Source organism: Lacerta agilis, chromosome 5 (genome assembly GCF_009819535.1).
Source record: "Lacerta agilis isolate rLacAgi1 chromosome 5, rLacAgi1.pri, whole genome shotgun sequence".
In the NCBI taxonomy this organism is placed as follows: Eukaryota; Metazoa; Chordata; class Lepidosauria; order Squamata; family Lacertidae; genus Lacerta; species Lacerta agilis.
Window position 1 is genome coordinate 36,483,300 of NC_046316.1, and position 12,055 is coordinate 36,495,354.

Consider the following 12,055-nt stretch of genomic DNA (forward strand, 5'->3'; position numbering starts at 1 on the left):
TCCAGTGGAAAGCAAGCACAACATGGGAAGGGTGAATTGCGCATAGCCATCAAGTTCTCAAGATGCTGTGGGCCTCCCCCCCCTCCCAAAAAAACTTAGCATTGCTTGGGAACTCGCAAGGAAAAGCGGTCCTCTTCACACAGCAGTCATTACGGTGCCAGTGACAAAGCTACTTCTCCCTCCCTATGAATAATTCCAACCTGTGGTAAAGCATGCTCACACATACAAAACAATGTGGAGAAAGAAGCAAGAGTGAAGAGTGAAGATTGCTGGGGTTACATACATAGGTACAAAAACAAACAAACCATGAAGACAAAAGCTTTTAAACTGAGGACAGCAAGGACTGTGACATCTTATTATTGGGGCATTCATTTGATGATGGACTTCTGCACCAGACACAAAACTCATTATTCATCACAAAGCTTATGCAAGCAACAAACCAGTTGTTCTTCTAGGTGCCCCAGCATTTCTGGGTAACTAGTTCCCAAGGAACACCTTACTGGTTCTTTTCCTGTTACTCAGCTCCCATGAGGAATCCTGAAGTTTGTAAATTTTATTGCACCTGAAAGAAATGAACTAGCTGTTCTCAGGCCACGTAAGGGTGGAACAGAAAGTTTTCTAGTGAACTCTCTGGCTCAAAAGGCGACAGGCAGATTGGGATGTTACGAGGAGGATCAGGGAGAAGACACGGAAATTGAACCTTACTTCTCTTTCTGTGGCCTGTTTGTTGCTGCTGCTGCCAAGACCACAGACCTGGTGCTATTTGCTGCCCTTTCCGTGGATACCCTCACCAGTTTTGAGGGCAGCAAGCTCTGACTTCTGAAGCCAAATCAGAGCAAAGGCAATTATAGGCCAACCTCATTGGCTACGTGGCACCATCACAAAGCCAAATCTGAATGACAGCGGTGTTCTCTCCCCACTATTTCAGCATCATGGGAGCCGAGGGGCTCATAAGTACTATCCTAAGAGGAATGGGTGTTCTCTCTTTGCAATTTATGAAGACAATGGGGAAGAAGTAAGGGCAACAGTCATTTCAGCTCATGCTCTGCATTCTGGATACCCAGCCTTTTAAAATGCAATTCCTGTTTATCATATCATTAATGAGTAAACTGAGAATGGACAAACATGGGTCCGTTTCATTAGAATGAAAAACATACCTCTGTCTATTTGATGTCGCTCACCTCCCCCACATTTAACTAGATTAGCCCACAGGAAATAAACCCAGACTGTTGAAAATAAGGCTTATAAAATAAACCTTTTTTTTGTATAATCTTCTTTCAAGTAAAGCCCTTAATAGCAAGCAAGAGCTTGAAGCAACCGAGACTGCTGAATATTTGTTTAGAAGCAGGCTTTTGACGAAGGTCAGAAAAATGCTTAGAGACGAAAAATTATTTTAAAACAGCCGGTCAGTTATCTCATCCGCTTGAGGAGAAGGCGGGTTTTAAAGGCATCAAGGAGGATTAGGGTAAAAGTGTTTAATGTTCAGTAGGTTGGTGGCAACTGTTGACTGCAACTTGGATCAGAAGACCAAGCAAACTCCTCCTTCACCTCTCCTTTGTCCCCCTTCAACCCACCCAAAGCCTCTCTGAATGGCCAAGAGTCCCTCCTGAACAGCAGTGCCATGGCAGTGGGCGGGGGGCTTCGGGGTGTGTTTGTCAAATTGCCTGGACTTGGATGGAGGAACCTCTTGACATCCCCAAAGCTGAAATGACATGGATGTTGACAGCTTTTACAATTATAAGTTAAAGGAGTTAAAGAAACGATATACTGAAAGTTAGGATTTTCTACAGCCTGGTGCAAACCCTATAGTGTTGTACCTTGGAAGTCGAACGCCTTTGCTCCTAAACACCGCAAACCCAGAAGTGAGTGTTCTGGTTTGCGAACATTCTTTGGAACCCGAACGTCTGATGCGGCTTACGCGGCTTCCAATTGGCTGCAGGAGCTTCCTACTCTCTTAGAGCCAAAGCCAACAAACACAGAGAGACAAGACCCCAACTCCCAAACAGTGCAAAACATTGTTCAATTTAATACACAGCAATCTCAAAACAAACAGGAAGGTGAAAAGAATCAGAATCACAATGGCTGTTCCTGCTCCTGGCTTCAGTTCATTCTCCCAATTGTCTACACTAACCTGTGAGAGGTAGGGGTGTGTGTGTGTGTACACCACTTGTACAGGCATGGCTCTCTCTGCATGACCTAGAACCCTAAAAAATTGCAGTTTACTGATCACATGGAAATCTGTACATGTTGCAGATGCTTAGGCTATGTCCACATAATCAAATGAATTCATGGAACAAGGTTGAGATGGCATTTCCTGATCCAATCCTTTATTGTTCTTTTAATTCACTCTGCCACTCCTCCCGAATTCCAGTTTAACTGGAAAATCTCTAAGCTTAAATCCTAGAATTAAAGAGCACGCTGTTTTCACTTGCTTCTACTTAATTGATCAGTCAATTAATGGGGGGGGGGACTTAATCCATGAAAAAAGTACATGGTTGCATGTAATCTTGAAGGGAAGCGTTTTTATTTCTCTCACACAAAGGGGGGACTTTAAGATTTATTATTTTCCTTACATTTACACACTACCTTTCCCCCAGAAGCTCAGGGAAGCATGCATTGTTCTACACCCATTTTATCCCCATGTCAACTCTGTGAAGTAGGTCAGTATGAGTGGTGATGAACTAGCTAAGATCATCCAGGTGGCTAGACAACATAATAAGGATTTGAACCCGCGTCTCCCCAGTCCTAGTCACACTCAGCATGTGTGCATCTTAAAAAAACCTAAGCATTCTTCTTGTTTCAGAAATCTTGTTTCTTCTAATTTTTGATGAATCTATACTTCAGAGATGGGGATGCGGGTGGCACTGTGGTCTAAGCCACAGAGCCTAGGGGTTGCTGATCAGAAGGTTGGCGGTTCGAATCCCCGCGACCGTGTGAGCTCCCGTTGCTCGGTCCCTGCTCCTGCCCACCTAGCAGTTCAGAAGCATGTCAAGTGCAAGTAGATAAATAGGTACAGCTCTGGCGGGAAGGTAAACTGAATTTCCTTGCGCTGCTCTGGTTCACCAGAAGTGGCTTAGTCATGCTGGCCACATGACCCGGAAGCTGTCTGTGGACAAACGCCGGCTCCCTCAGCACCAGTAAAGCGAGATGAGCACCGCAACCCCAGAGTCATCTGCGACTGAACCTAATGGTCAGGGGTACCTTTACCTTTATCTTTCAGAGAGCTATCAAAATGTCTTTGGTTCGGTTGCAGGCCTAAATCAAGTATTTACTATTCTCATTTATATTTTTACAATCAATCCATATGTACAGAAAGTATATATATATATATGTTACAGCAAAGAACTCCCGAGCTGTTGCAATAGCAGCCGGACACCAGAAAAGAGGTCAACACAACATTTGGCTGACTGAAGCCTAGCACAGGGGAGACTGAAGTAATATTGGCATCCAGCTTTTGAAGACTCAGCTCTCTTGCGTGGGAGACTGCACCAACCACTTTGTACTCAGGTCTGTAATTTAGGGGTCAAATCCAGGCAGGCAATAGCACTCCAGAGTGCCGTTTCTGTGCCTGGGGAAAAGATTTGCATGCAACATGGGTCACAGGTCTCCATAAAAGTGCCACCTGGAAATTAGTCTACTAAGATACATTATGGCCTCAAGTGCAAGGTCATTTAAAAAACAACAACAAACCCACAAACCCCTAATGTTGGCACTTGGGTTCTTTTTGAATCAATGATACCTGGCTTCCACAAACTCCCCAGGGATGCAAAGCTGCTTTTGCAAAATTTCTAGTCAACCTTGATGGGTGCGAAGAAAATACGCAAGCAAAGCAGAATCGTCTTTTTGAAAGTTATCAAACCATATTTGCCACCCAAAACTGCAGTCTAGTGCCTTGGCTATTTCAGATAATTTTTACTTCTGATTAGCAGGGTGCCATTCAATTCACGAGCTCAAATGCTTACCGAGATGCAAGCAAGCAGCTCCATTCATTTCAATGGAAGGGCATGATCTGTGCATCTGTTCCTTGGCATTTATAAGCTGCTTCCATCCACCAAATGAAAAGGTTTTCCAGATAGGAGCATAGTTGCCCTTGGACAAGGAACAAGTATGCCAACTTCACCCAAAAGGTTCATTGAACCTATGGAATAATTCCACTTCATGGAGATCTTAACTTTCATTTTCCAAAATATTTTTTTTTAAAAATGATCACTTTTCAAATCTACACTGCAGCACAAAGCACAACCTGAAACATAACTTCAGTCTCTTCTTTCCCGTATATTTAGTGTGTCCTTGTCAAATCTTTCACTAGTCCCTTATTGAGGGAAGAAATTTCCTTTGCAAAGCTTTCATTTGGAAAAATAAAAACTGAAGCCAGAATTGAGCAAATCTGATTTCTTGGTTCAGAATCCCATTTATTACCCCCCCCCCCCCGTTGCCATCTCTGGCTATTGCTTTGGGACAGCAAGTAAATGTTCAGAGAGAGCAATTGTACTCTTTACAGCACTCGTCTACTTCTGAAAGTGTCAGTGGTATAAAAGAAACAATACCCTCAATTGTTCCTCAGTATGCCCTGGGAGGGGGAGAGAACAATACTTCAGCCGGAACTATTTTAATCCCAAGAGGTTATTATTGCCCCGATCTTAACAGAGATTTTTGAATTAGAGTGGTGCTTTGCAGAGAGAGGCAGCTTTCGCTGCTGCCTTCAAGAAAGTTGCCATTAACACACATAGCCAAAATGATATCTCCTTGCTGTTGAGAAAGCATCTCCTAAAAATTTCTGGGCTGTAAACATGGACCTGCCCTCTCCAAAGCCATGCCTCCTTTTCCATATATAAAGATGTTCAACATCTACTATTCCTTCTCTATGCTCAGAGGAGCCAGTTATTAGAATGGGCATGCTATACACTGCAGCCAGGACAGGCCACACATCCCTAAAATCTTATTTGTGTGAGACTGAGTACTGACTGACAGAACCCCAAGCACTCAAGCTTTACAAAGACCAGTTCGCACAATCCAAATTGGAAGTAGCATGCAGAGAGTCTTCCAGAGCACCTGGTGTCCTCCAGCTGTTTTAGGCCACAGTTACCATCAGCCCCTAGCAGTATGGACACAGGTCAGGGATCATGGGAGATGTAGGTCAACAACATGGGGAGAGCCTGGGTTATATGGGGTAAAGGAATAGGGCACTCACCTCCACACACATTCCCAGCATGGAAACAAACACACCCAATCAGTGGCAGCTAGACTGGTGACTGGGAGTGGCTGCCGAGACTACATAATACTGGTCCTGAAACACCTACATTGGCTCCCAGTATGTTTCCAAGCACAATTCAAAGTGTTGGTGCTGACCTTTAAAGGCCTAAACGGCCTCAGCCCAGTATACCTGAAGGAGTGTCTCCAACCCCATCGTTCAGCCCGGACGCTGAGGTCCAACTCCAAGGCCTTCTGGCAGTTCCCTCCCTGCGAGAAGTGAGGTTACAGGGAACCAGGCAGAGGGCCTTCTCTGTGGTGGCGCCTGCCCTGTGGAATGCCCTTCCATCAGATGTCAAGGAAATAAACAACTATCTGACTTTTAGAAGACATCTGAAGGCAGTCCTGTTTATGGAAGTTTTTAATGTTTGATGTTTTATCATGTTTTTAATATTCTGTTGGGAACTGCCCAGAGTGGCTGCGAAAACCCAGCGAGATGGGCGGGTATAAATTTTTATTACAATAATTATAATCAGAACCTGCTACCTCAAAAAAGAAATTAAGAAGTAGCATGCTCACTGGCTTGATATTTCACTTCATTAGACAGTTTTTTAAAATGAACCTTTTGACAGGGAATTTTTTTAAGGAAAGTTGGAGAACATCAGGGCATCCAGATACAGTGGTACCTCTAGTTACGAACTTAATTCGTTCTGGAGGTCCGTTCTTAACCTGGAACTGTCCTTAACCTGAGGTGCCACTTTAGCTAATGGGCCTCCTGCTGCCACTGCACCACCACTGCACGATTTCTGTTCTCATCCTGAAGCAAAGTTCTTAACATGAGGTACTACTTCCGGGTTAGCAGAGTCTGTAACTTGAAGTGTTTGTAACCTGAAGCGTCTGTAACCCGGGGTACCACTGTACATTATACAAAATACTGGATGCTACAGATATAGGCTAATTTTATCAAAGCCACAACCATGCTTTATCAGTTGTGGCTTGGTATATATGCGCAAAACGCATGCAGTTTAGTTTATGCAAAATTCATTAAGGTGTGCCCGTTCTATGCAGCCAAGACATACCTCAGTCAGCTGAGGCCCAGCATCAAAACAACCTTTTCCATTAGGCCCTTAGAGCTGAACAAATACGCCCTGGTATTTAACACGCCTCCAGCTGCCTGAACCTAATGCTGAGGCAAAGCTGTGCAGGCTGATCAGAATCCCAGGACAAGCAACGCTCAGTCCTCTTCCACCGACAGTGGAATCAGTGTCTGGAATAAGTCAGAGAGCATCATCTGTGACGGTGGCTGGGCAAGTGTGGGTGTGTTTAAGGAGCAGAATTAGGGTGGGAGAATACAGGTTAAAAATAGACATGTAAAATGAGACATTTGGCTCATTGCGATTTTAAGTTTCCTAGCCTTTCTGTTATAAAACAAACAAACATGAAAAGCAGTTTGCCATCATAAGGAGGACACTGTTTTTCCAATTCTGTATCGTGTTTACCTGGAAGATAGCGATATTGGGAAACAAAGCCAATTAATTTACACACAAGAAAGAGAGAGAGAGAGACCATATAAATAATGTAACCTCAGATGACATCATTAGATAAAGAATGAAACTTAGTTGCCTTTTATCAGGCAAATGCCACAAAATGAGAGTCAACCTGGGAGACACCGATACAAAAAGATCTGTGGTGAAACATTCATTTCAGTGCAAATGCGACCCCAAGTTACTCCACAGCCCTCCTCAAGGCTGGAACCTACAAAATTTGCCACACTGGCACTATGAATTTGAGACACTTTCCTAGCTCTGTTTCAGAGTCCTTTATTTAGCACATCGTACAGAGCCTTGAATTAACATCCCCATTTTTCTCATCAGAGTATACACGCCATATATTGAAGTCTAGGGACACAGAGTATATAGGGTTTCCAATGATGTTTATCCTATACATTTGCAGGGAGAGTTGCCTGGTGGAAGAAGAGGCCTTAGCCTTTACGTCAGCTGCCGATTTCCCCTCGCAGAGGCGGTTTTAATTTGTTCAGTCCTTAAGTTGGACTATGGAACAGGCTGTAAATCCAGTTGAGGAGGAAAAAACAAGCACCACCAAACACAGATGTATCTCACGAAAGAACTGGTGAGCAGAGAGTTAAGTATCTTTCTCATAAATTCCCTCTACAAATGCCATCACCGCCCCTTATATCTGAGAGACCGCAGAGTCTTTATCTTGTGATGGAGTCAGTATTATTCTTCCAAATGTTAGCTGCCAAGGGGTGGCAGAGGGCAAAGGTAAAATCCCTGCAATGCTACAGGAAAGACTCAAACAAGGGCACATCTGAACTCCTACCTGCCAGATGACTAAGCCTGCTAAATAACTAAGCCCAGAGACTTTCCAAAGGGCATTTCCCTCTGCTCCGTGAATGACTAACACAAGCATGGGCACTGCTAAGCATGGCAATTCAATAAGCAGCTGTTAACTACCTCTTTAAAATAGCAGGCTTTCACTTTTCTAACACCTGCTCCCTTCTTCTTGGCCTGGCGTCCATTTTGCGTTTTGTTCGATGCGCTTAATGTCAAAATAAAGACCAAGGAGAGACCAAGCTGGCTTGGAACAAGACACCCTTTAACTGGGAAAGAACCCCCCCCCTTGATAAAGAGGCTGCTAACGGCTAGCCCCCCTTCATGGATCACTGCCTTGTCGTGGCGAAGGGGCTTGAACTACTCAGGCAAGCTATGGACAGGTCAAGATGGACAGGTCATAGCGGAGAGTTTGGACCAAACGTGATCCACCTGGAGAAGGAACTGGCAAGCCGCTCCAGTATCCCTGCCAAGAAAACTCCATGGACAAAGACAACAGGCATATAAAAGATATGACGCTGGAAGATGAGCCCCTCAGGTCGGAAGGCGTCCAACTTGCTACTGGGGAAGAGCGGAGGACAAGTACAAGTAGATCCAGAGCTGATGAAGCGGCTGGGCCAAAGCCGAAAGGACGCTCAGTTGCGGATATGCCTGGAAGCGAAAGGAAAGTCCAATGCTGTAAAGAAAAGTATTGCATAGGAACCTGGAATGTAAGAACCATGAACCTTGGTAAGCTGGATGTGGTAAAAAATGAGATGGCAAGAATAAACATTGACATTCTAGGCATCAGTGAACTAAAATGGACAGGAATGGGCGAATTCAGTTCGGATGACTATCATATCTACTACTGTGGGCAGGAATCCCGTAAAAGAAATGGAGTGGCCCTCATAGTCAACAAAAGAGTGGCGAAAGCTGTACTGGGATGCAACTTCAAAAATGATAGAATGATCTCGATACGAATCCAAGGCAGTCCTTTTAACATCACAGTAATCCAAGTTTATGCACCAACTACCAGTGCTGAAGAAACCGAAATTGATCAATTCTATGAAGACTTACAACACCTTATAGAAATGACACCAAAGAAGGATGTTCTTCTCATTATAGGGGATTGGAATGCTAAAGTAGGAAGTCAAGAGATAAAAGGAACAACTGGCAAGTTTGGCCTTGGAGATCAAAATGAAGCAGGGCAAAGGCTAATAGAGTTCTGTCAAGAGAACAAGCTGGTCATCACAAACACTCTTTTCCAACAACACAAGAGACGACTCACACATGGACATCACCAGATGGGCAACATCGAAATCAGATTGATTATATTCTCTGCAGCCAAAGATGGAGAAGCTCTATACACTCAGCAAAAACAAGACCTGGAGCTGACTGTGGCTCAGATCATCAGCTTCTTATAGCAAAATTCCAGCTTAAACTGAAGAAAGTAGGAAAAACCACTGGGCCAGTAAGATTCAATCTAAATCAAATTCCTTATGAATACACAGTTGAAGTGAAGAACAGGTTCAAGGATTTAGATTTGGTGGATAGAGTACCTGAAGAACTGTGGATGGAGGCTCGTAACATTATACAGGAGACAGCAACGAAAACTATCCCAATGAAAAAGAAATGCAAGAAAGCAAAGTGGCTGACCAATGAGGCCTTACAAATAGCGGGGGAGAGAAGGCAAGCAAAATGCGAAGGAGATCGTGAAAGATACAGGAAATTGAATGCAGATTTCCAAAGAATAGCAAGGAGAGACAAGAGGGCCTTTCTAAACGAGCAATGCAAAGAAATAGAGGAAAATAACAGAATGGGAAAAACCAGAGATTTATTCAAGAAAATTGGAGATATGAAAGGAACAGTTCGTACAAAGATTACCACAATTAAGGACAAAAGTGGAAAGGACCTAACAGAAGCAGAAGACATCAAGAAGAGGTGGCAAGAATACACAGAGGAATTATACCAGAAAGATATGGAGGTCTCATACACCCCCGGAAATGTGGTTGCTGACCTTGAGCCAGACATCCTGGAGAGTGAAGTCAAATGGGCCTTAGAAAGCCTTGCTAACAACAAGGCCATGGAAGTGATGATATTCCAGCTGAACTATTTAAAACTTTAAAAGAGGATGCTGTTAAGGTGCTGCACTCAATATGCCAGCAAGTTTGGAAAACTCAGCAGTGGCCAAGGATTGGAGAAGATCAGTCTACATCCCAATCCCAAAGAAGGGCAGTGCCAAAGAATGCTCCAACTACCACACAATTGCACTCATTTCACACGCTAGCAAGGTTATGCTTAAAATTCTACAAGGCAGGCTTAAGCAGTATGTGGACCGAGAACTCCCAGAAGTGCAAGCTGGATTTCGAAGGGGCAGAGGAACCAGAGACCAAATTGCAAACATGCGCTGGATTATGGAGAAAGCCAGAGAGTTCCAGAAAAAACATCTACTTCTGCTTCATTGATTATGCAAAAGCATTTGACTGTGTCGACCACAGCAAACTATGGCAAGTTCTTAAAGAAATGGGAGTGCCGGATCACCTCATTTGCCTCCTGAGAAATCTCTATGTGACAAGAAGCTACAGTTATAACTGGATATGGAACAACCTGATTGGTTCAAAATTGGGAAAGGAGTACGACAAGGCTGTATATTTTCCCCTGCTTATTTAACTTATATGCAGAATACATCATGCGAAAGGCTGGACTGGATGAATCCCCAACTGGAATTAAGATTGCCGGAAAAATATCAACAACCTCAGATATGCTGATGATACTACCTTGATGGCAGAAAGTGAGGAAGAATTGAAGAACCTTTTAATGAGGGTGAAAGAAGAGAGCGCAAAATATGGTCTGAAGCTCAACATCAAAAAAACTAAGATCATGGCCACTGGTCCCATCACCTCCTGGCAAATAGAAGGGGAAGAAATGGAGGCAGTGAGAGATTTCACTTTCTTGGGTTCCATGATCACTGCAGATGGTGACAGCAGTCACGAAATCAGAAGACGCCTGCTTCTTGGGAGAAAAGCAATGACAACCTAGACAGCATCTTAAAAAGCAAAGACATCACCTTGCCGACAAAAGTCCGTATAGTTAAAGCTATGGTTTTCCCAGTAGTAATGTACGGAAGTGACAGCTGGACCATAAAGAAGGCTGATCGCCGTAGAATTGATGCTTTTGAATTATGGTGCTGGAGGAGACTCTTGAGAGTCCCGTGGACTGCAAGAAGATCAAACCTATCCATTCTCAAAGAAATCAGCCCTGAGTACTCACTAGAAGGACAGATCCTGAAGTTGAGGCTCCAGTACTTTGGCCACCTCATGAGAAGAGAAGAATCCCTAGAAAAGACCCTGATGTTGGGAAAGATGGAGGGCACAAGGAGAAGGGGACGACAGAGGTTGAGATGGTTGGACAGTGTTCTTGAAGCTACTAACATGAGTTTGGCCAAACTGCGAGAGACAGTGCAGGATAGGCGTGCCTGGCGTACTCTGGTCCATGGGGTCACGAAGAGTCGGACACGACTGAACGACTGAACAACAACAACAACGGCTAGCCAGTGTTGAGGAAAATTATGTATGCCCCATACTCAGATTCATTCTCATCATTGTAGCAAGTGCTTCAGAATGGTCCCTGGATATTCAAAACAGCTGGGCCTTGGCTTTCCCTCAACCATCCATTCTTAGGACTAACGGAGAGGGAGGAAACCTTGCATGCCCTTAACACCACCTGCCGATCTCCTCCCAAAACAATTCTTCAATGATACAAGTATCTGCTGAAACAGCACAGAAGGCTACATATTGGAAATACCCAGTTGCCTTTCTGGGCCAATATGCTCACGCCCTTGAGATCACCAAAGCGAGGAAGAGAACGTTGGGTTTGGGGCACATCAGTCCCTGTGCTAATATGTACACTTGCAATGCTTGCATTACAGAAACGTTATACTGGGCTTATGTTAAACGGGGGTAGATTTTGGCATTTAAGAGAAGAGCAGCTTGCCAGTGTAACCAGTTACTCAGAGGGCTGGTGAGCTCTCCCCATCACTCAAGGCCTTCAATCAGAGGCTGAACGGACACCTGTTGGAGTGGCTGGATCATGACTTTCTTGCACTGAACATGGGGAGATGGAGCAGGAGGCCTACAAGGCTCCCTCCAACTCTAGGATGGAGCCTTCTAGCAACTGGTAGATTCATATGCACAACATCTATACTTGTGCCATATAAACCTATTTACCACATTTGCATCCTAAAATACAGCCTGGAAGGCGCAATGGGATTTATTTCATCTTTGCAACAACTTTGTTGGAGCAGAGGTGTGCGAGTTAGGAAGATGTGCCTTCATAATCTTGAGTACCTGCTCCCAAGAATCCCTTTCAACTGGCAGAAGTTTTCAGCCCTTTATTCTGCCATTCCAAACCCTCAGGGCTTTTTCTCCTACTATAGTATGTTATCCATGTCTCATCTGTCCTGTTGCTGCCCTCCTCCCCATTCTCACTCCACCTCACTCGGTTCTCTGCAACCAAAGTTGCTACATTTCACAAAA

The 12,055-nt window shown here is 44.2% G+C and overlaps 1 protein-coding gene across 1 annotated transcript in view; it reads right to left on the minus strand.

The window, feature by feature from the left end:
• PWWP2B (PWWP domain containing 2B) overlaps positions 1–12,055 on the minus strand; it is a 34,198-nt gene that overhangs the window by 12,616 nt on the left and 9,527 nt on the right.